Consider the following 24,417-nt stretch of genomic DNA (forward strand, 5'->3'; position numbering starts at 1 on the left):
CCCAAACCCACAGTCTCATTTTGTGAAGTCTGCAACGCACCAAGCAGAATGACCAGACAGTTACAGGGCACAAACTCTGAATGCCACATTTGATCTGTGCTATAATTTATGGCAGGTGCCACTGATGTCATAACTTGGCTCTGGAGAAACAGTTATTCTTTGACAAGTGCAGATCACTGGAACATAACTTCCATATCACTTGCAGGAATTCAGTACCCTCCCCTCCAAGAAAATGGATAGATCTGAACAGAACATGTTGAATAACACAGCTTGTCTCAGGACTGTGCTACTGAGTGACTGACAGATAAACAGATTTCTTTTTCACCCCTTTTGAAGTGTTGGTCTGTAAGAGCACCTGGTAGGCTACATGACAGGATTCCAGCTAAGCTGTTAATACTCTGAATAGCGCAGGAATCTGAACTCAGCCAGCTGCGAGCTGGAATCATAGCGTATATAATTTGTTACAGAATTTAGCACTTCCACTTCTTGGACAGATTCTTCCTCCCTGCACTGGTACCACTGGGTAAACAGAAAAACACAGGGAAGTAAGGTGCTACTTACTCTGACAAAGAAAGAGAAGACTGAGAGGGACCTCCTGCTCTCATCTATTATTGGCAACCTGACTGCGTAACTCCTCTGACAATTTGGCAAGTTCCATCTTGAAATCAGTTATGTTTCTTACTCCAGGTATTTCCAGTGAAAAGTTGCTCCAGAACTCTTCTGTGCAAAGTACTGTAAGTTTTCTTCTAATTTGCAACCTGAATTTATTCAAGAGACAAGCTATCCTTCCCTTGGCTCTATGGTATGTACGGCAGAAATCACCTCCCCTCTCCTTCCTTGTTTTGAAAATCAGTCAAGGACTTTGGACTCTTCTCATACTCATTCTCTAGATAAGTCTTATGGCCTTTGTCTGCAGTCTCACTGAACGCAGGCAATGAGAACTGTATGTCATATTCCAGATGAGTACTAATACCTTATATGTTTCCTTATTTTGTTTGGATATAACCATCTGAATCTAGAATCACATTTATATTTTCCAGAAATGTACCATGCTCATAAACACTCTCTAATCGATTAATGCACCCACCTAGTTCTCCTGTTATTTTTTCCAACTGATAAGCTCCAGCTTACAATAGAAATTTTAATTAGATCCTAAGTTCATGACCTGCCTTTTGTGCCACTTTCTCTATTTCAGTCCTTCAGGTCATCTGTTTCTTTTGTCTCTGAAATTCAGTCCCCTGTGCTGATCACAACCTTTGTGTCCTCTGGAAAATTTCTTTAACTCACTGCTTCATTTTGTGCCAAATGTCACCACTCAAAACAGTAGTAAGACTGCTTCTAAGACAGCTCTGGAGGAATTCCTTTTTTAACCTTCATTCAGGTAGGGAGCTTTCACTAAAAGATGTTATATGACTTTAGCCACTCCTTATCCACTTAAATGTCTTGTATGAGGTTTTTTTTTTTTTTTTACAGCTTATTGAATGTTTTTCCTGTGGCACTATGTTAAATATTTTACAGAGCTTCACAGTTTAGCTGGTCCACATGCATCTGCCCACATTTATCTTGGTCGAAGAGAAGTACTGAAGTAATGTGCCATGGCTGACCTTTGGCAAACCCACTTTGTATTTATTTCATTTTCCTTCAGGTCTTCAATTATTAAATCCTCTGAAGTTTGTCTGAAAGCCTTAAATGGTGTAAAGTCAGACCAATATCTCTATTTGAAAAGTGACAGCATATGGCTCCACCTATAACACAGTAGGTTGTATTCCAGTTCTCTGTCAATGCCTGAAGTTTGGATGAGATTCATATGTGGAGGTAATATCTTTTCTTAGATCAGCTAGTATAAACAGGGAAAAATGCACAAGGTCTGAAATAGAAGCAGCAAACTTCAAGGCTAAATATCAGTTAGGAACAATTGTTCTAAGCTTAAATAGATAAACCTCAGTGAGACCATCAGGGAGAAAAGTTGGTTCCTCTGTAAGAAATAGAAGAGGAGAGGTAATATAAGTTCACCTTATCTCTTACCATAAAGAGAAACAGGTTATCTGTCACTTGCTGGATGTGGTTAGCAGATGGGGAGAAAGGAAGAGAGAGGAAGATTGTAATGTGTCATTAAGTATCCCTATTGAGTTCATGGTTACTTCAGATTAACAGCAAAATTAATTTTTCCAATAATCATTCAATAAGACACTCAGCACCACTACTGTTAGTGGAAGGCAGCCATGAAATGTAACATAAGGTTGGTAATTCACTGCTCCAGGACAGACTGCTCTGTCTGATGGCTGATCCTGGACTCTAGGCAAATGCCCAAGTCACTGATGATGGTGTCAGACTCTTACAGTTTCTCTTCTTGGAGCTGCTCCACTTTATATAAATAATGCAATACTCTGGGCTTGAAAGACAGAGTCAACGGCATGCTTGTTTAATCTCCTGTATGACTCAGAGGGGTGTTTTGCACTTTCCCACATATTGGATAGATTGCGTTACATTTTGGCTACCAGTTATTCTAAGGCATGTTTTTTCATGGCAAGGGAGTTACTTGGAATTTATTTTGAAAAAATCTTGATTTCACTGCAGCCCTGACATAAAACAGATCTCAAAATCCTGCCCTTGTGTTTGAAACTGCCCAAGTTCAAAAAGTCTGAGAACTCACCCACAGTTCTGCTGTGTAATTTCAGTGGTGCCTAGTGGCAAGAAAGCATAAGAAACTCTAGGCAGAGGACTAGGCCACTGCAAGCCATACAGAGGAATAATCAGAGCTCTTTGATCTTTGTAATTAAAGTGGATGAGACTTGACATGCAAGACTCAGTCTGATACTACATAGAGATCAACAATATAGTCTACTCCAGCCTTCTGGTAGTACAGAGTCAATTGCATGAATATTATGTGACTTTAGAAGTTGCACAGATTTACTCTATAGACTTGCCAGACAAATCAATATTTTGAGTAAATTATTTCAACTTTAAAAAGCACGTAGATACCACTACACATTTGGAGGTTTATAGCCTGACCTGACAGTTTCACCTAAGAAGTTGACAAGTCTACAGTCTACCTCTCCTGGTATGGCTCTGACAGTTGCTTTTGCTCATTTGAAATGATTTAAAGCTGTTAATAGGTCTCATGTGGTGTTGTCTTGCACTGACATAAGCTTTGCTATAAATGGTCATGTTTTGGATGTTGTATTCTAGTAATTCACTTTGTTACCCTATCATCACCTTGTATTTTTTTGCTAGTTGGTACAGAAATCCCCATTTATATGGGGCTTTTTTTGCTTTATGTGAACAATTGCAGAATATGGCTGTGAACTGTGGTGTTTGTAACAGTGTATTTTAGGGTGTTTCTTTACTGTATTACTGTCAGGGTCTGGAGGACCTCAACAGGCCTTCACAGACCTGCCCAGTCTCACCTGGGACCCACACCCCTGCCCAGGCACCCCATCTCAGCTCAGGCTCAGGAATCTGGTTCCTGCCTGAGCTTTGCTAGACAAATTCCCATCTCCAGCCCTGTCTTTCACCCTGTCCCCGGACAGACCTCAGACCTACATCATAGAGCAGAGTCATAGGTATCTTGTCTCTGGACCTGTATGGTGGATGTACCCTAGACCTGTTTCATCCCCTCACCATTCTTGAGGCTCCTGATGGATGCTGTTACCATCACCTGATGTAGGAACCTGCTTGGCCTGCCATTCTGAGATCCCACAGGAGGATGACTTCTTCTTGGCGAAGGCATTGCCTGTGCTAGGGTCACACTTGGCTCCTGTTTCATTCCCCTGTCATGGGGCAGCCATGCTTTTTTTTCTATCTGACCATTACCATGGATGCAACTTCATGGGTGATAGCAATATAAGTGCATCAAAGATGGTGGAATACCATCATTAAAACCAGGAAAGAGTGTGTAAGAAAAGACTGCCTTGCCTACAGTTGGGGTCTCACTAATCTCTGCGCAATTTTGTAAGAAATGCTCAAAAATACTAGTGTTGGCAGTACTACATTCTACTTGTTGTTGTGGAGTCTGTGCTACTAATACCTGCAGACGGTCACTAAATTATCTCCCACACTGAGAAACCATGAACCGTCTCCCATGGCTGTCATTGGTGTTTGAGATGCCCTTAGATAAGTGGCTCAGAACAGTTTTGTTTCATCTGAATGACTGAAGGAATACCTTATTATTGTCAAGTACATTAAGAAGGTGGAGGACAGCTGGACACAAAATACTCCCCCAGCATTTAGTGGATTCTGATATTGCATGTGGTCAGTTGTGTAGATACCTTTATCTAAACTAGGTACCTAAAAGTAGATTCCTAAAGCCAAGCAAATTTCCTTTCAGTGTCTGAGTTCATGACAAGAACACGTGGATTATGTTGCAAATGTGCGAAGATTGTCAGAGAGGGGAGAACTTGAGGCTGGGGAAGGTAGCATCTGTGGAGATTAGCTCCATTGCTAATTTGATGCAAATAAGAAACACACGATGCCACAGAGCATGGAGATGACAGTTACCCTTCCTACTGTAGTCTGACAACAGTGACTCTTCTCAATCTGTTGCCATTCAAACTGTGATTGGAAAACAATAATTGCTGGGGTGATCCAGGGAGTACTTGAGTAATCATAAGTTTCTCTGCCTCAAGTTATTTCTAAGTTATTTGTAATTACACAAGTGATTTATAGTGAACTTTACACAGATAGGCTTCTCTAGCTATGGTGATGCTGTAAATAAGATGCTTATTTGTATTAGGTAACCAAGCCTTATCCTTCATTGAAAAGAAGAGAATTCATTTGTTACAGGCCATTGAAGATTTTAGTGGACACTTAACTGCAGTGGCCTCTGGGTAGTGCAGCAGGCTACAAAATGCCTATGTCTTTCCCCAGTCATGCTTGGTCATATGCACTTGACTACTTGAAGAGGAGAGTGCCCAGTCGCAGATTTCTGTTTGAATTCCATTTCCTTATCAGGACTATGTTTGTCTTTTGTGTATTGCACATTATTTTCATACATGAGGGGAAGCAGGAAGAGGACCGAAGGATGAAGACTAAATTGCACTACAGCAGCTGATTTCTGTTTTTTACTAACACAAAACTCCTCCCAGCTTGCAGGGCCTGCAGTACATGCTGTAAGCTCCCTCATAAAGGGGCTATGTTATGGATGCAAGATGCATGAAACAGGACAATGTAGGAGGTGCTGATGAGTTGTAGATGGGACTGCAGTCTTTCCATGGCCTGGGAAAGAGTTCTTATTGTCTCAGCATTGTTCTTCTTGCTTTGCTACTCAGCAAACGCAGCCACCAACTACTTATTCAGGACATATCTGTAGTGTTCATTTGCTGAATCTTGTCTTACTTTTCTTTATGTCCTTTTCTTTATGCCCAAGCTTTCACCTATGCTGTATGGATGTTTCTTCAGTTGTGTGGCTTTGGCCAGCAGGGTCAAGCTTCCTTAAGCTTGAAAACCAGGGTGATGAATGTTTTCTCTGCAACTAGACAGATAAATAGCCCACAGGATTTAAGGGTTTTTATTACCATCTTCCCTTCTGTGTCAGAGGACAATGCTGCTAGTGGTAGGGTCTACTTGGATGCTCTCTGTGTGCACGAGAAAGGCAGACATAGCATGGACAGTTCCTGGGAGAAACATGCCAGAGAGAGTGCAAAAGTAGGGGACAAGGTGAAAACAGTGCAGTGTATTGGCCCTGTGAATGATATGTCTGAGCCCATGTAGATGGACATTGCGCTGGACGATGTGACATTATTCCATCTGTATTGCTCCAGGTTGGCAAGCATATTTCTCCAACAAAGTCAGCTGTATCATGTCACTGGTCCTGCATAAGCTAGCTGAAGAAATGTAAAATTATTGGACAAGAAAAACAATTGGAGAAGCCTGATATCTTGAGAACTAGCACATGTGGTAATGCTTCCTTGATCTACAGCTTAAAGGAAGATTTGAAGGACTCACCAATGTGAAGCAAAAGTTAAGTACAGAAAATGTGCAGAATGGCAGACAGCACAGGGGCCCTATGCGAAGGATGTTGTTGGGTCCAGAGAGGAACAGAAAGCATGTAATACCAAAAAAGAAATATTTGTGAAAAGTCCAATGGAAATTTGGCACAAACAGACATCAGGGGACCAACACAAAATCTACCAGTGCAAAATTAACCTGTCAAAATATTTTGAATGAATCTGATTTTGCAATCTGAGTTTATAGTTGGTCAGTGCTTTGCACTGTGAAATTGTATTACTGGAACTGAAAAGCTGGCTTCGCTATTGCAAGGAGAAGTGGCTTAGAAATGCTTGCCTAAGAGGCTGTATCAATGTACCCAGTTTGTCAAAATACATTCTTAATAACTTAATAGCTCTCCAATGTAGAGAAGCAGTGGACAGATTATTATACCTGTAAAATCTGGAAAAATAGCCAGTGTAGATGAACTTATAGTTCAGCTGACAGTGAGAAAGGAATTGTATAAGCACTGCTATTTCCCAAGCTGATTTTTTATTCATATTAACATGTTCAGATCTACTAATTACACTTTAACTTGCTAAGGAAGTAGTGCGGTGGTTTCTTTGGTTTTTTAATTAATTAGTTCATCTACAAAAAAGAGTTTCTGTTAGTACTCCGTTGAATTTTAAGCCAACTGCTTCGTGGTATTTGCAATCTTTTCATGTTCTCATAACATTTCAGGAAATCCCTTTATGGACATGAACATTTACATTTTAAATACTTTCTAATAAATGAGTGAGCTATTCCCAATTCTGTCTTACTTATTGTATTGAGCCATTCCTTTAATTGTTCCTTTAAAGATTTATCATATCCTATCTCATCGGCGCAGCAACATGTTCAGGATGCAAACCATCTTTTACATCACAGAATTTAGCATAATTAGTCCGTAGTCCTAATGGGCTGCTTGGTCCTTGATATTCTATTGTAATACAAATAAACAATATTTCTGTTAATAAGTTTTATTTATTTTTAATAGTACTTAAATATTAATCTGCTTTTAAATCTTTGACTGTTGTCTAGAAATACCTGAGGGCTTGAATACAGAGGCAGATCGCCCATGATCTCTGGTACCTTTTTCTGTATGTTATTTTAGGTGGCAGAAAACGTGAAGAGCCTTGAGGTTGCTTAATGTGCAAAGGACAGTCTAAGTCAATCTCTACAATAGCAAGTAGTGCATAACAAAAAGCATCATTAGGGTAAAACAATTAGTGGCGAGACCCTGAAGTCCACAGACTGTGCAGGCTCACATCTCTTTTACAGACTAGCTCTACTCTGGTCTGAAATTCTGTTAGCAGTTGGTTGATGTGTACTGGGTGGGCTCTTGGGGCATATATTTTGGTTTAGTCTTACCTGAAAGATTTTTTTTTTGTGATCTGAGAAGTGAACCAAAGCCTGGGAAGTGAGGGCAGCTGGGGAATTCACTTCAAAAGTGCCCTTTGGTTTCAAGCACCAGTACAAAAGTATAAACAACCGAAGTATATTTGAATTACTGTTTGTTACAGGCTAAGAAAGGGGATCCACAGAATTAACGTGAATCAGATGATGTATAGTAACTTACTTCCTCTAGCAATATGTTTATCTATCCAAGCTGTTGAGGTCCTTTATTTCCATATTTTTTTTTTTTTAAATACTAAACTGAGCTAATTCACATGGAAATATGAAATTATTCACGGAATTCATGGAAACATGAATTATGCAAGAATATAGTCTTCTGACTTACAGTTCATATTTCTTTTTGCAAGGGAAACCTAGGACCAAAACCTCATTATCTCAGACATTTTAAGTTAGACTGGGCAAAGCACTGCCAAGTGCACTGAGGAGTCAGAGTAAAATGGCAGGGAAGTGGATTAAATGACCTTATAGGTCTTTTCCATTTATGATTTTTATGGTTCTTTATCCCTATATATTTGCTTGCTTTTACTTTTTTTTTTTTTGGTGACCGATAGGCTAAAGTTAGGGAGGCAAAATTCATTCTCAGTTTGGTGTGTTTGAGCCCCACGTTGGGTGCACTAATAATAAAAGAATTGGAATATACAAAACAAGTGATGCACAATGCAATTGCTCACCACCCACTGATGGATGCCTAAGCAGCAATCCACCCCTCCCAGCCAACTCCCCCCAATTTATATACTAGACATGACGTCCCATGGTATGGAATACCCCTTTGGCCAGTTTGGGTCAGCTGCCCTGGCTGTGTCCCCTCCCAACTTCTTGTGCTCCTCCAGCCTTCTTGCTGGCTGGGCATGAGAAAATGAAAATCATTGACTTAGTATATACTTAGCAACAGCTAAAACCCACATCAGTGGGTTATCAACATTATTCCCATACTAAATCCAAAATATACCACTATACCAACTACGAGAAAGAAAATTAACTCTACCCCAGCCAAAACCAGGACAATGAGGCACAAAACTCAATAATGGAAGGGTCAGGAGTTTGGGTTTTTTTTACCTTGTTCAGCATTTCACAATTGGACAGGTGTAATACGTTTGGGTTTTGGGGTTTTTTTTTTGTTCTTGAAGCTTGGTATGAGATTTGATGAAGGAAAGCTCTGACCTGAAATGATGAGTCTGGCAGCAGTAAGACCAATCATAAACAAACGAAGACTCTGAAATGCCTGAGTCTGGGGAAAATGTGCCACTATCAAAAAGCAGCCCTCCTAGGCAAACCTCCTATACTTTCTATAATGGTATTGTACAGCTTTACAGTTACTGTGCCAGTTCCCATAATTTGCATAGTTTCTTTATGAGACCCAGCTAATACTTTTTCTTGAAAAGGAGACCCATCTTAGCTGACATTGTCTAGGTACCTGGGTACTAAATATTTTAAACACAGACACTGGCAATATTGAATCAGGTGGCAACAAAGCTCATTTTCTGGCCAGCTATAAGTGACAAGAATCCCTTCTTCCTCTATAGGCATATCACAGTGGGAACTCTTAGTTTCGGCTACCATGCAAGCATCACAACATACCAAAAGCTTCTATCCCTCTCTAAATAAACAGTAGATGTCTTGAGCTGAAAAGCAGTTTGCTGCCAGCAGATGATTTGTTGACTTTTGTGCCATGCCTTTGTTTTGGCTCACCTTAAAATCTTAAAATGTTTCATTCTGGAGCTTCCTCTGAACATATTCAAGAGTTCTTAGGCTTCATTTTTATTGTATTGTTCCTCCTTTGTGATTTTATTTAACATTATCTATCAATGTCAGATGTGCTACTGACACCCCGTTATGCACGTTCAACAGTTCCACACCATGGATGCAACTGCACAGGCTGAGGCAATGGCCACCACCATCCTGCCTCAGCTGCTCATCACCTCCCCCATGCTAGCAGCTACCTCCACTCCTGCTCTGCCAGCTGCAAGGCTGAAAGGAGCCCCTGTGCAGCCCGGAGGTTTAGAGAGTCTTAAGAGCAGGTCCCTGCTCACACTAATATTTTGATGGAATTGGTTTGGGGTGAGATCTCATGAGAAGCTCAGCTGGCGGGTTGAGGAGAGGAATGCTGAGGACTGTCACAGGGCCAGTTCACTGCAGCTAAAAACCACTTGTACTAGCCTGCATTATCTCAGACATGAAGGACAACATAAGTCTGTGTTTTCCTAATGCTCTTATTTGCTCTCTCTGGTCACACTGATGAACTACATGCCAGGTTTCTCTATTCAAATGTTGTTTGGGTTTTGTCCCTGTTAAAATTAACTTTAGAACAATACTTAACTCCAGGAATCTAGGAAGAAATGGTAAAAGTAACAGGTATTTTTATATAAGCAAAACATTGACTGAAGGCAGCAGAAATAAAACAGTCACAAGTACTCAAAAAGAACAAATGTCCATCATAGTGATGGATGTTTCTAGGTGGGGAAAAGGCTATAGCTGAGAGCATTTGCTACACTGGGTTTTGTGCAAATATGGATAAGGCAGTGAGCACCCTGTTGCCAAAGCATCTTTAATATAAATTAAGTGATAGCCTACAGGCTGAGAATAAAGATGAAATCAGTTCTATCACAGTTGGACATGCTTCCCAAAAGGTACAGATGATGTCTAACAACACATTTAAGTGTTACCATCCACTGATTCTCCTTCAAGGCACAGATTGCTACTAAGAAGTTATGTCTTCATGACTATAGGATAGATGAGAAATAAAAATATTTTGGCAACTATAGAAATAAAAATCAATGCTGGCCTTAGACTTTGGAAACTCCAGGGTCCTGGGCCCTGGACAGTCAGCCTGATGAGCTTCCTTCAGTCTGCCAGCCAGTGAGTGAAAATTACTTCAACTTTGCCAGTCTTATTCATTTGCTCCTGGGTCCTAAAACCAATGTTTTGTTTTGGATACCCTATGGCCATTTTAAAGAATCTATTTTCTTAAACTTCCATTGTGGGAATAAAATTGCAGCAAAAGAGGAGACATCTTTTTTAGAAGAGATTTTTTAGAAAAAACATTTCCCCGACATCTTTTTTTAGAAGAGATTTTTTAGAAAAAACATTTCCCACAAACAAGGCATTCTAAATTTTGTCCTTTTCTACCTTCATGTCACTTTTAATCCTTTTCTATGCCTTTGGAGTATGCTATGAGTGCAAGATTGTGGGCAGGGATGTGGACTTTAGGGTCTCCTGTTCCACAGTGTAAGAGCTCCTCAGGTGGCAATGAATGTCAGGTTTTAAAACTAATTTCCTTAGAGGTGGTCAAGCAATTTGTAAACTGTCCCAGAAGGGAAAGGTTCCAAGTATTTTGGAAAGCACAGATAGAAAAAAGAAAAAATATCAAAGGAAATTAAATTAATAGATATATTGGGGAAAAAAGAGGACAACCCCCCATTCTAATAATTTAGTGCACTTTTGTTTGGTTAAGAAATATATTTCTGTTGAGATGTTACATCCAGGTTAGTTTAAAATTAGATCTGAACCTAGTTATGTTCTGTCCAGCCTACTTTAAATGCAGTAATTGTCCTTTATAATCAAGCTATTAGAATGACATTAAAATGTAATCCTCAGAAACAACATAGTCATTTATCAAAAGTTGCATTAGCCTGCTTGACATTTTAATTTACAAGCTTCTTATTGTTAGTTTGGTCTCTTGGTTACTAATTGCTTGAAGAACATGTCATTTTTCATGTCTTATATAAACAAATACAAGAAAAGGGGTCAAATTTTAATCTTGGTGAAACCAGCATAAATCAGAGATAACTGTGCTGAGTCAGTGAAGAGTTACCCCGGTATAAGACAGAGAGACATCTCCTCTCATATCTAAGCAGACACAAATGAAGGTTTTCTTCAAGCATTATATAGGAAAGATATAATTTCTTTACTTGGATTAAAAAAAAAAATTACACTAGGTTTCTTTTGACAGCAAAAGACACTCCTTTTTTCTCTTTTGTTTCTTCAGTAGTAAAATCATATAGAGCATCATGCAATTTCTCAGCTGTTGTGTTTCTTCTAGTCAAGCTGTGTCTTGAAATGTTTCCTGTCAGGACTTGGATGTCAGTTTCTGAAGGCTATAAATAAGGACTTCTTGAGCAGAAAAAAGAAGTAAAATCACCTTCTGCTCCCATTGGAAAAGCACTGGACTTGTGTTTTTTTATCAAATGGTATGTATGGCACACACTTATTTTACTGAAAAATAATAATTATGAGTTTTAGTGGAGAAAACTTGGCATTGATGTAGTGCTTATTGTCATTTTATTCCATTGTTAGGAGCATGGTTACCAGACTGCTTAATAATTTGCATGCTGTACATGAACAAATTCACCAAAATCCTCCTGTCAAATTCTCAGTGTTGAAAGTAAAATGTTGAACACATATAACCAGCTGACCTGGAAAGCACAGTACTATACATCAAATCAAAACTTGCCCCTTACATTCGAATCTCAAGCAATAAACCTAGGAAGAGTGATAAGCTAACACTGCAGAGGTGATATCAGAGATGTGACTTTTTTTTCAGAAATTTGGAGAAAGCAAGGGTGGCACAGCTATCAGTAGTGGAAGCATGAGGAATGCCCTGCTTATGTACAGAGCTTTTTACTTACAGACATTGCAGCATTTTATTTGGAATTTAAGTGTTAATGTTTTCATTTTATGGATAGGAAGAATGAGACTTTGTGGAGTAAAGTGATTTGTTCAAAGCAACTATAGCAGATCAAGGAATCCATTTATTAAAAAACTGCAGCGAACCTGCCCTATCCCATACTTACACTGAAGATTCAGACAGAAACTTTTGCTGTGTTATTCACTTCCTCCACATCTCCTTTTTCATCTTAATGTGCTTTCTTTGGCCGCTCTTGGGCATGAACAAATGCTGTGATAAAATCTGTTGTTGTGATGTTTTTAATGCAGGAAAAATCAGGAAGTGTCAGAAATCTTTCATATTCTGCTTTTGCCACAGAAGCTCCGTAGCTCTGTAAATAAGGCTAATGTGGCTGTGTCACCAGTGAGTAAGAACTTTTCTCTCTGTTTCTTCTATCTTTTAATCTCATTCAGCCTACTATTTTCTGAATTGCCATAATCAGACTTTGATAACCTATTTTAAAGGGAGAGGGGAAAAAAATACTCTCAACATAGTATTTGACAGTCTTCACAGCTTTTAATGTGTATTTTAGAGAACGCCCATGTGTGTTATGAAAGCCACCTTATTTCTGCTCTATCATGGGAAGTCAGGGCATAAAAGAACTGACATATTATTACCAGTCTATATCTCCTACAGACATACCATGACAAGTTACTGGCTTGCTCTGTATTTTTTTCTTAGCGTGTTCTCACATTCATACTCTGTCCTTTTTCTTGCTGTCCTTTATTTCCAGAGAGTGTTCAAGACCTTAATCCAAATAACCCAGTGAAAGACATTCACTTAATCTGTTAAAAATTCCTGATGAGACCTGACTTAATTCCAGACAAAATCTGCACATTTTGCATTTGTTTTGTAACAGTTTATTTATCTGTCTGATGTCAACAAGTCTACAGCTCATCTTGTCTACATATTTTTTTTGTTTTTCTTAGATTTCTTTGTAAATATATCTCCACCAGGCCTCTCCTAAGCAAGCAAGGATTTCTTCAAGACGGAGCCCTAAATCTGTAGGACTAGCTGGACCCAACATCATATTTTATTATGATTGAAATTCCTGGTTCAGTCCAAATTCAATGGCATGGTACTATCTGAACATGTCAATGAATTTGGTCTGAATGTTTGTTTTAAAAATGGGAAAACATCTCTTGTGGATTTCCTGGACCAGTCCAAATCCTGTATCACCTCCCACCATAGGCAGGAGATACTCATCCTCCTTTTCTTCAGAAGAGATGTTTCTAGGATTTGGGAGCAAAGGTAGAAAGCTGTACATGCTGGAAGTTATCTGAGTGGTGGGGATGGAAGAGAATGGGAACAAGGAGATGGGGGAAAACAAAACTATGAAAGTGGAAAAAGTGAAGTGAGTGCTTTATTTGTGTACCCTGAGTAGCCTATGCATGGCTTGGAAAGTCTACGTTCCCTGGTCCTCGGTTTTGAGCTGGGTTTTCAGACTTACTATAAATGACTGAACAGGCAGTTTAATTATAGTAAACCATGACAACAGAAATGAATCTTCATGGTTAACAGGTCATAAGACTACATCGCAGTCCTCAGGGACTGAGAGGGCGAGGACTCAAATGCTTGTAAATAGTGCAGGTGTTGAAAACCAATATGAGGTTATATAATTTCTTGACCAGAGAAATGCCAACACATGTCTTGCAGCATTGTTGTGTGTGACAGTAAATTTCTGGTGGCAATTTACAGGCAGGGAAAAAGGTCTTTGATCTCACTACAGTTGGCAACCTTTACATTTCATATTCACTCATCACCATCTCAGGATGTACTAGTTTTCAGACAGAAATAATAAGACTAAGAAAAAGTGGCCAACTCTGCTGCTAGTTTTTAAGAAGAGATCCACAGAGTTTATGTGAATAAATTTTAGCCCATTACATATGAAATATTACTCTTATTAGTTTCAATTTGTTAATTATTCTTGGATGACTAGGGATCTAAGTCCTACAACCCTCTATCTACTGTTTAACTGAGTGACCAAAGCATGACAGGAGAGCAGAAAAAATGATGAATGGCTAACGATAATGACCATCAGTCAAAGATAATTGGTATACAAATAGTGGCATTTCTATGATTGAGAAGTAATCCATCGTCATACATCCATGAAGACATAAGATGGGTGTCAAAAAACTACATACCACTGGCATAGGTTAATACCATTTCTCTGAACAGATTTTTGTACTACATTTTGTAATTTTTATTCACTATTGATGTCCATGTTTAAAGCTGTATTTGTTTTCTCATCTGGTCAAACTTGCTGTATTATGTAAGATGATCCTTGGGCTCAATTTGGGCATAAGAAATAGCAGATTTTATGAGGTGTTTGAAAACACATGCAATAATTTCAGGGGAAGATTTTCAGGAACAATCTTCTGTTTTGTTTTTGTTTTACTTTTCTGAAAGAACTTGTGTTTCTGTAGTGCTACAGAAATATTACTTCTATAATTGCTCACTCAAGCCTCTGAAATGTTACAATATTGTAATTTCAAGTCAAATGATAAGACATTCCATTTAAACTGTACTGTTGCTGTGAGCTGTACTCAGGTTCCTCTGTAATTTATTGCCCTCCTTATTCTCAGCAAGTGTAAGCAAACATGAAATCGTTTTCTGTAATTATATAAAAAAGAAATATAAGCAATGTTTCAAACCCTTCTATGAGATGGCAAGGTCAACCATATGCCACTGAACAATTTCCTGAGCATCTGTTCATTTTGGCTATCACAGTGTCCAACAGTGCAGATATGGTATAAATAATAACGACAGTACCATTTACTGCGGTCTAAACCTGCAACTGTGTGTTTTGCAAAAGTCCTGTTGAAGGACATAGAGTTTTGAACATGGAAATTTTGTGAGGCTGGGCTGTGATTTTAGACTGATCGTAAAAATAAGTATCCTGCTTGACCTTCACTGCAACAATGTGGAAGTACAGCCTGAAATCAGACATGTAGCTACACAAAGGGGAACACAAAGAGTTAGTATATCCCGGCACAGGGAATTAGCTGTCCTCGTCATAGCTGGACTTTGCAGAACACGGGGGTTTGAAACGTGATGGGCTGCAACACTTGGCAGCTGTTAACTGGTGCACAATAAAAATCTGATAGGAGAACTCACTTCTAAGTGTGGCGTCTCAGCCTGTAACTTTCACAGGTTGCTTTTCATGTTAAGTTCATAAAGGACATCAGGAAACCAAAGACCTTTTAGTTCACAACGCCCTTTCACAGAACAAAGTGCCACAGATTTTATCCTGTTGTGACACTATTTTTTTGTTAAAATTTCTGCTATTTTCTGGCATGTCAGGTAAGAGAAACATTATCTTCATAGCTTTTTTGGTGACCGCTCTAACGTATGTTCTCATACAGAAACATATTTTTATAACATCATGAGAAGGGCCAGAGCCGGCCAGAAAGACTTGGTTCCTATTCAGGTCATTTGTGGCTTCCTTGGGTTTCCTGGCAGCTGTTCCTATGTCCCTTCAGGAGAGAGAAACTCTACATACACTAACAGCACACAGACCTTGTGTATAGCTGCCAATACTGCTGTCCTCACCAGAGACTGTGTCTCTGATGCTGTCTCAGCAGGTAAGACTCCGAGCAGGGCTATTTAGTGTCTCCCAGAAACTGTAATTTTACCAAGATCAGTTTAGTGGTGTGTCTGTTCCAGCCTCACTGAACAAACCAGGTGCTTTGGGATACCTTTGTGGCCGAAAATTGTGGTAACATGCTGCAACAGCTCCTCTGGAGAACGCAGGAGCTGGCACATATCTGGGTCGTTCACAAGGCACACGCAGATGTATTTATGGTCCAAATCCAGATCTAAGCCTGTTGTTTGTCTAGCCCTGTATAGGAGCACGACAAGCTGCACAGGGAAAATGGACTCAGTACTTGCTTGAGAGAGAAAAAGACTGTGGCCATTTGTTTCCAGCTGAGGAGACAAGCCTTTAATTATGACTGTTGTAGTGAAATTTGCCTTTTCTCACAGTTCCATAAAGAAGTGCAGAGAGAAAAAAATAAGGATAAGAGAAATTAAAAACTCCTCTGTATTTCAATATAACTAATACTTAAAGTAAGGTAATGAATAGAAAAAAGCTGTGTTTTGAAAGAATAAGAAAAGTCACCTGGGTAATTGAATTGTTAATGAGTACCAGTTGTAATGAACGGATTTCATCAGAAAAGCAGAAGTACAAATATTTGCTGTCTTTTGACTGATACTTCCCCATCTTGTGCATTCCTGTCCCATCCCTTTCTGTTGCCTAATAAAAACTAATGATCATTTCTACAATGGGATAATGTGTACAGTGAGGTAATGTGTGTGATCTAATTTAATTGTGATTAAGGTAAGTAGCATTTTTTTCTCTCTGGTAGCTCTGATTCTCCTTTTGTGAGGAGAGAGGTATCAGAATTAAACTGGACTCAACTGAACTGCTCTTCCCACATTTACATCTAACGAACATGCATGGAGAATTAGTACTCTAGCTGCTTTCTCATTTTGGTTTATTTGTACATGGGTAAGAAAAAATGTACATAAAATGTATCCCCTTAAGTGCTTAAACCTTACTAGAAAAAAAATAATTGCGGCTTAAAAAGGATTAACACTACTTTCTGCTATTATCTTAACTACATGTCAGTGTTTACTGTCTTACAACATGGTAAGACCTGGATGGCCAGCTAGGGTTTTATGGGATGCCTTATGAGGTGGTTTTTTTTAGCCTCGAGCAATGCCAATCAGTTATTAGGTCAATTGGATTGGGATATTGCTGCATGTTTGTGTAGGTGGGGATGGGAAGCATAGAGACAGATATTGTTGGCAGGCTTAATTGAGTGCATCTGTATACATTGGTTCTGAAAAGTTGGCTGAAAACAGAACTTGTCCCACGTATACGTAGAACATATTTGTTCCAGATTAGGCTCCATGGGAAAAAATCCATTTCTGAACTCTTGATGACTTCTTTGTCTTTTCTTGAAAGAATGAAAGTATTATAATAATTTGCCCTAATGGAGGACAAGTCAAAAACTCTTAGGCCCTATAGTGAAACAGACAATCTTTGAAGAAAATGCTAGTTAAGACATTTTTGACCTCATTCCATTACATCAGCTACATCATGATCAGCTAACATGTTTTTAAGCATGATTTCTGTAGTCCACGTTAGGAGTAAAATGTCTACTGTTGTGCTAGATAGATCTGTACCTGAATCCCTTTTCCCTGCTGTAGGCAATTTCTAAGTTACTGGTGGTCTGTTAAAAGAGCAGTTATGTGACTAAAATTCCCAACATAGGAAAGAGTTATGAAAAAGAAACTATTGCCTGAGCAACATATCCCACTTGGGTATGAACATACATTGTTTTTCATACACCTATCTCAATGACTGTATACAGGCCGTCAAACATGGAGCTCTTTTGTGTGTAGAAGTGTGCTGCGACATATGGTACCATATAAGGTTGCCTTGAACTTCCTATGTTAGAATAGGCAAAGACCTCTTATTATTCCTTTGATTCTCCCCTGGGAAAAAAAAAAATTAAAAAATTTTGCTCTCGGGAGTAAAGAAATCAATCACTGACTACATAGAGAATTAATGAAATAACCAGGATCCAAGGATTTTATGTGTGCTCTAGATAAATATTAATATGATGAATCCTACTGCAGTGATATATGTATCATAAGCAGCTTCCTAAGGTTGATAGAAAGATGAGTTTTTCATCCAATTGGTGCTAGTATTAAAGCAGGCTTAATAAATAAATGACAATAAACCATTATTGAACATATATTTTAGCATTTGGCTTTAAAGATGCGCTAGCTCTGTTTGATGGGCATAGGTATAAATCTGCTCTGCAATAGTCCCAGACTCTTCCCTAGAGGAAAAAAACAGGAAAAGTGGAAATGAGATTGAATTTTGTGATTCTTCCTGCCCCATTTTTAGTTTCAAATGAAACTCTTTAAAGTAGAAAGTAAACAACTTGATCGGTCAGTTACTTAGCAGAACTGAAAAGGTTCCGAGTGTGCACACCGAAATAAAGACATCTTTATTTTAAGGTGTTAATACTTCTCATGTGAATTTTCCAGCTCTGCTGAAATAAAAAAGTATAACTGAGAAGAGAATCCAAGATAAAAATGTTAAAGGAAAGAAAATCAATAACGTTATTTTTGTTTCTGAAATGAAGATTTGATATCTCAGAATTTCTCTACTCCGTATTACCTGGTTAAACAACATGTTTTCTACATAATTTATATGTTGGAAATGCAGTCTCAAAATTCTGACAAGCATTAGTACTGTACGCTTATCATTTGTAAGAAATGGAACATGCTCAATGTTTGAATTAGTTTTGAAACAAAAATTTATTTGCACATGGCAATAGTAACCAGAAAGGTGAAATACACACCTAAAAACCCAGCAAGCAAACTTCTAAACCCATGATTCAAGAGAAAAGTTTCTCTTGAAAAAACCCCCGAATCAAAAAAACTCCACAAAACCAACAACACCCTCCCCCAGCAACTTTACAAGTATCATTATGAAAAGTTTTATCTTTTCAGTAGCTGAAATAGGCAAACAATTAACAATAAATTATAAAAATAGATAACAAAGTATATGAAGGTTTTTTTCCTCCCACTGGAGTAATTGATCTTTCAATACTAAACAATATGCAAATTGTTGGATGTAATAAGGCCATTTCAAGATGCAGACAAGTGGGGTTCTTTGCATCTTTCTTCCAGTTTCCATCCCTCTAGTGCTGTAGCCCTTTCGTTCGTGGAGGTGTGGGGAAGGTGACATGCAAGTGCCCTGCAATCCTCCCACCACAGGCAGATAATCACAGTCAGGTCTGAAGCTGCCAGCCACCTGAACCTCCATGTACGAACTGTTTTGTCAGTCAGGCTACCACTGTTTTTTTTTCTTTCTGTCACTCCTTAGAGAAGCTGCCAAAGCAGTGGGAGCAGCGTTGGTGCACTAAGGAGGTAGGCTTTATGCTGGAGGCTCAGTGCTTCAGACCTGGGTCCAACCTGCATCCAGTCAGGCGGATTTTCTTTTGTGAGACCTGAACAAACAAAAACCTTACATTTGAATAGGTTTAAATTAAGCAGAAACAAGAATGATTTGCCTGGGTTGTTTCAGGTTCTTTATTGCTCTAAACTACTTCCTTTCAGCCTTCTCAGAAGCTACTTCAGCTGAACAGGCAGTGATGGAGGGTCCTTAAAGACAGCGTTCACAGTTTTGAAAGAGCAGCAAACAGCAGCACTCAGAACGTTTAAGAAATGACTGATGAGATTTTATGGTGCTTAGGAGAGAAAATATCTCAGTATTCATATGTAAATCTCAGATATTCACCAGAATGTTGCTTTTTAAGTACTGCCATATTTTTCTTTGCAAGTGCATATGTAGTAAGTAGCTGGAGGTAATGTTCCCTCTAGAGACTCAGAAATTTGTTTTAATGTGAAACAAAAATGTCAGAGTACTAAAGCTCTCAGGCTTTTTCTTCCTTTGCAAAGAAAGTCCTCCAGGGAACACGGATAGAAAAATTCTAAAGAGATTAACAAAATCCAATTAACCTGGTAAAATCATTAACTAAATTAGCAAATTTGGTAATCAGAGTGTTGTCCTTTTTGTTTGCTTAATTCTAGCATTAATAGCTTAACATGGTAAATGTTTAACAAAGAAGAGCCCTCTTTTTTTTGTCACACACAACATAGATAAGTTCATGCATTTAGAAGATTTTGTTTAAATTGAAGAGACTCTGAAAGAAGTTCATCATAGTTGCTCATGAATCAAATTTGATCAACATCACCTAGTTTGGATATAGAAAGCTGGTGGTTTTGTATTTTATTATATTGTGTGTATATATACACTATGTACATAGATAAATATAAATATAAATGTGTATTCATATCTCTGCATGTGTACTTTTTTTTTAATGTGTATATGTGTATGCATGCACACACACAGGTGCTCATCAGATCTTTTCTTAAGTTTCTGGTAGGTGGATAAATTAGAGCCACTCACCACTGAAAGTAAGAAAAGTGTTCTCCATTTACTTTCCCCACAAGGGTAAATTTCACACTTTAGAGAAACCTACAAACTCCAGATATTATTTATCCAAACTTTAAAGCTTCACATTGAATTTAATGTGAAAAATCCCCAAAACAACCCACTAACAAACCCCCAACCCTCTACTTCTTTCTGAAGCTAATACCATAAATAGTGACTATATAAGCAGTGCCCTGGATGTGCCTTAAATTTGTATCCTAAGCAGTCATTGTAGGGCAGAAGAGACTACACTTGTTTTTCAACACTCTCTCCACTACTGTGATGGATCAATTGTCGTTGTTCCTAATGTAGAAAAGATTTGGCAACTGGTAAAACCTAAGGTAACTAGTGACAGGCTGGTGTCTAATGGCACTGATGGTGGCTAGCAGAGCCTGTCCTCACACCCCAGAGAAGCTTTCTGCCACCCAGACCCAACAATCCCAAACCCCATTTGTCCCCCTCCAATTTGCCCTAAGCCACATCCACCCTCTTTTCTGTGGGGAGAGGTAAGTGCCACTTTTTTAGCAGTTACAACTTTCCATCACATTGGTGGTCAGGGTCATGAGGACCTGGTTATGGTCGGGGGAAGTATCACTAGATGCCTAAGTGCATTTAACACTTTGATGCAGCTGAAAGGGATCTCCACAAACAGTTTGCCATTGTTTTAGGCAGGTGAATTGATTCAGTGATACTCAGTGGCATGAATAACAGGAATGGACAGCTGGGTGCTGGTTTAAGGAGTCCCATCATACAGGGTGTTCTGTGTCTCTTACCACAGCCGTCTCTCAGACCACGAGGAAAACAGTGAAGGACCCCATGGACACACTGGCAGAGCAGGCAGCTGTCCTTGGCCCACTGCCCATGTCTCACTGTGCCACAGAATCTGTGATGTTAGGAAATAACAGCAATAATACACCTGCCCCCCCCCCCCCCCCCCAGCCCCCTGGAAGTGGAATTACATGTCTTGAAAGTAAGCTTGCTACTATTTCCGGGAAAAAAATTCCACTCCACATTTTGCTCACCTGATACTTTTGTCATGTTCACAATGTCTACCAGTGAAATACTTTGGACATATGCAGAAAGTCCCCAGGAAACAGGTTCCTCCATTTTGGCAGCAGTTCCTGTTCAGCTCATGGGCTACAGTCAGAAATAAGAAGTTATTGCAGGAAATTTGTTGAGCAAATAAGGCACTGACTTTAGCTGCAGACACCCAGGCCACCAGTTTAAGCTTGATGCTTTTAAAATTTGCTTTGTTTGCATATTGCGAAGACTGTACACAGTTATCCCCACTTGTTAGAGGATTCAAAAGGTCAAAGACTAAATTAAGCAGCATCCTCATAAGTTTTAATTACTCTTTCAGTAACAGATACATTTGCCTTCAGGCTTTTGTTTTTGTTCCTGTGCTTAACCAGAGAAGACATTTTGTAGAGACACTCAGTCGAGGCCCTGACTTTTCATATATTCTTTAAAAAAATAGGAGGAGTTACTTTCTTTGATCCAGTTTTCTGGCTACAAAGTCTGGAAAATACATTCAAACCCTGGTGTCTGAACAGACAACTACAACTCTCAATTAGACTATATCTGGGCTAGACAGGTCTGGATTCTTAATAAAAGGGAGTGGGTAGGAAGGTAGCACCAAGAAGAAAACCATCTTCACTAGTGTGTATTTTCAGAGATGTTTTGGAAGATGCTTCCAGGTAGCAAAGAGAGACAAATGTCATATATATCTAGTGAGCAGGCACTGCACATACAGCTGCAGCTGAAGTGGGTAACACACATCTTACATCAAGTGTAAAAGTATCAGTTTTTTTATACTCTTCATGGGAGCTGGGGGAAATGTTAGGAAACATAAAAGGAAATAATGCTCTCTGAATGAGAGCAATAGCTTTCAGCATGGATCTCTTCATGTTCCCATGGCAAATAAAGTGCTCCAACTCTGTTAGCGGCACCGAGAGTAGGCTAAGGGAGGAATCTCTATTACTGCCATTTCCTTTTTTCCTGTAGAAATTTAGAGTTAACAATTTAGAATTTTAGAAATTCTCTTCTCCCCAGAGGAAAGGAAGAAGAGAATTTACAGGTGGCAATACCAGTGCTGCTGATGCATGTCCCAAGGCACTGACCAGGGGGTCTGAGGTTGGCATTCGAGGCTCTGTGTATGAAACACAGGGAGCTGTTCTTTACACACTGTCTTCCTGAGTTTGAAACTGCCCTCACATCTCAAAATTGGGAGCACGAGGTAAAAAGTGTTTTTTCTGATCATGTACCATCCCATGTTTAACTGGCTGTACAACCTGAAGTTGTTGCATCACCTCTGAAAGGGGGAGTATTTGGCACAAGCTTCTGAACTTACATCTGCTTCCTTTTTTTAAACAAAATCATCAGTCCCTTCTAGCTTTCTGCACAAATCAACAAAAGTAACGAAATTATGATGCAACACTTCCCATTTCTCCATAGGACCAACATATTTCAAGTACTTCGATGGATATTTTAGCAGGCATTTGTGATGTCTTCAGGAGCACAGAGATTGCATTTGTGTTCATGAAAGGGCTTGCTAACTGTGTTGGCGATGGCTGCCTGCATACTTACAAGGCTTCAGAGGTTCAAGGACTCCCTGCTAATTGCTAAAGAAACCACGCTGTGGTGTAAAGGTCCTTTTGCACAGACTCTGCATGTTTTCATTAACATGTAGGGCTTTTGTTTGTCATTTGTTTTTAACAAATATAGCTATCAGTATATACCAATGCCTTTTGTGCATTTGACTGTGCATTTAAAAGATGGTAACAGAAAGTATCCTCTGGAAAACAGACTATTATGTGACTTGCATACCTTTTTTCCCCCACTAGAGACACCTTCACAGTGGACATGAAAATCCGTTATATCCTCATGTGATGAACCACTTACCATGTGTTAAACCAATGAAAGGTAAGACACCAGGAAAGTGTCTCCTTTTCTTCTTGGAACTGAAGTTATTAATTTCCTTAAAAGTGTTTAAAGACGTGCCATGATTTTCCTGGTTTCGGGAATTGTTACAGTTTTCCCCTTCACACCCTTTAAACATAAATTAAGGAAGGACAGTGACATTCTTGGGAGCAACTAAACCACAGAATTAACGTATGACACTACTTAGAAAAATTTACAGCATAGATTTATTACTTATGAAAGTAATGAGCATCAAAGCTGTAATTTTAGAAAGTGATAGAGAAGCTGATGTGTGTTTTATATCTTACGTTAGCTATTTCTCTTTCCACTTCACAGTTCAATCCAGTGTTATTACATGGGTTCAAGAGGTAGTGGAATGGTAAAATAAAAAACATTGGAATGTTTGAAATGTTAATTTTGTTATTTACATGAAGAGTAACAAGGGATCAGGGCACACACTGTGGGTCCTGAACAGGCAACAGATAGACCCTGTAACCAGAATCTGCTCACTTTGAAACTCCATGTGGTTGTCCTGCATCCTTCATCATGCAACAGAGCCTGGCTCACTGAAGAAACCAAAGAGAGCAACATTGCAGAAAATATTAAACCTACAAATATGAGGTTAATGTCACTCACAAGAGTAACCCCGTTCATGCATTAGGATATCTGAAAGCTGAGACTATAAGACAATAGTTATTTTAACACTAGTTATTTACAGGAGGGGGAGGGAACGGTCTTCAGTACTTTCTTTGCTTGATAGAACCACTGCCCATTAAAAAAAACCCAAGAAATAAAGTTTATGTCTTACCAGTTTCAAACTGGAGCACTTGCAAAGGTAGTGACATACTTAAAAGAAATCTGCAACGTAAAGAAAAGGTATGTGAATAAAGAATTAACAAAAAACTTATTAAATAACAGCATGGAGTTAGTGAAACCTAATTATAACTATGATTTTTGAACATATAAGGGGAAGGGAAATAAGCCATTGTCTAGGTACAACACAATTTTTATGGCAGAAGTGATCCCCCCCCAGTTTTAAGTAACTACTAGAAAAAGAAGTGTGAAAGGTACAAAATAGAAGAATTTACCAAACAAAATTAATAGATTTTTTTCCTGTAAGCAGTAGCAAACATTTTTAAGACTACACTTCTATTTTATATATATATGTATATATATAAAAAAATACATTTTCTTACCTAAAAAGCTTCATATTTTTCTCTCTGTCTGTCTGCCTGTATTTCACTCCTTTCCTTGCACATGAAATTCCTCTGCTATAACTTCACACTGCTAGGTACACAGAATTAGTTTGACAGGGAAGTTTTGGTGAAATATAGAAATGAAAGTAAAGCCAATCCTCTGCTTATCAACCAAGAAAAAAATTGGTGTACGTCACTCTCTGAGCTTTAACAGTGTACTCCCTGCAGCAAGTCATTTACAG

The 24,417-nt window shown here is 38.8% G+C and overlaps 1 long non-coding RNA gene across 4 annotated transcripts in view; it reads left to right on the forward strand.

Moving 5' to 3' along the window:
• The window catches only part of LOC138683729 (uncharacterized), an 83,644-nt gene extending 59,860 nt beyond the window's left edge, over nucleotides 1-23,784 (forward strand). Inside the window, exons 2-5 of one of the 4 annotated variants that reach the window (XR_011323151.1) lie at nucleotides 688-802; nucleotides 11,420-11,567; nucleotides 22,904-22,982; nucleotides 23,316-23,784. This is a non-coding gene — a long non-coding RNA (uncharacterized lncRNA). Of the gene's footprint in view, nucleotides 1-687; nucleotides 803-11,368; nucleotides 11,568-22,903; nucleotides 22,983-23,315 lie in introns of all 4 variants that reach the window. The other 3 variants (XR_011323152.1, XR_011323150.1, XR_011323149.1) reach the window with 3 other exon arrangements.
• Nucleotides 23,785-24,417: the final 633 nt, after the last annotated feature.

The sequence above is a fragment of the Haliaeetus albicilla genome, chromosome Z (genome assembly GCF_947461875.1).
Source record: "Haliaeetus albicilla chromosome Z, bHalAlb1.1, whole genome shotgun sequence".
Taxonomy (NCBI): domain Eukaryota; kingdom Metazoa; phylum Chordata; class Aves; order Accipitriformes; family Accipitridae; genus Haliaeetus; species Haliaeetus albicilla.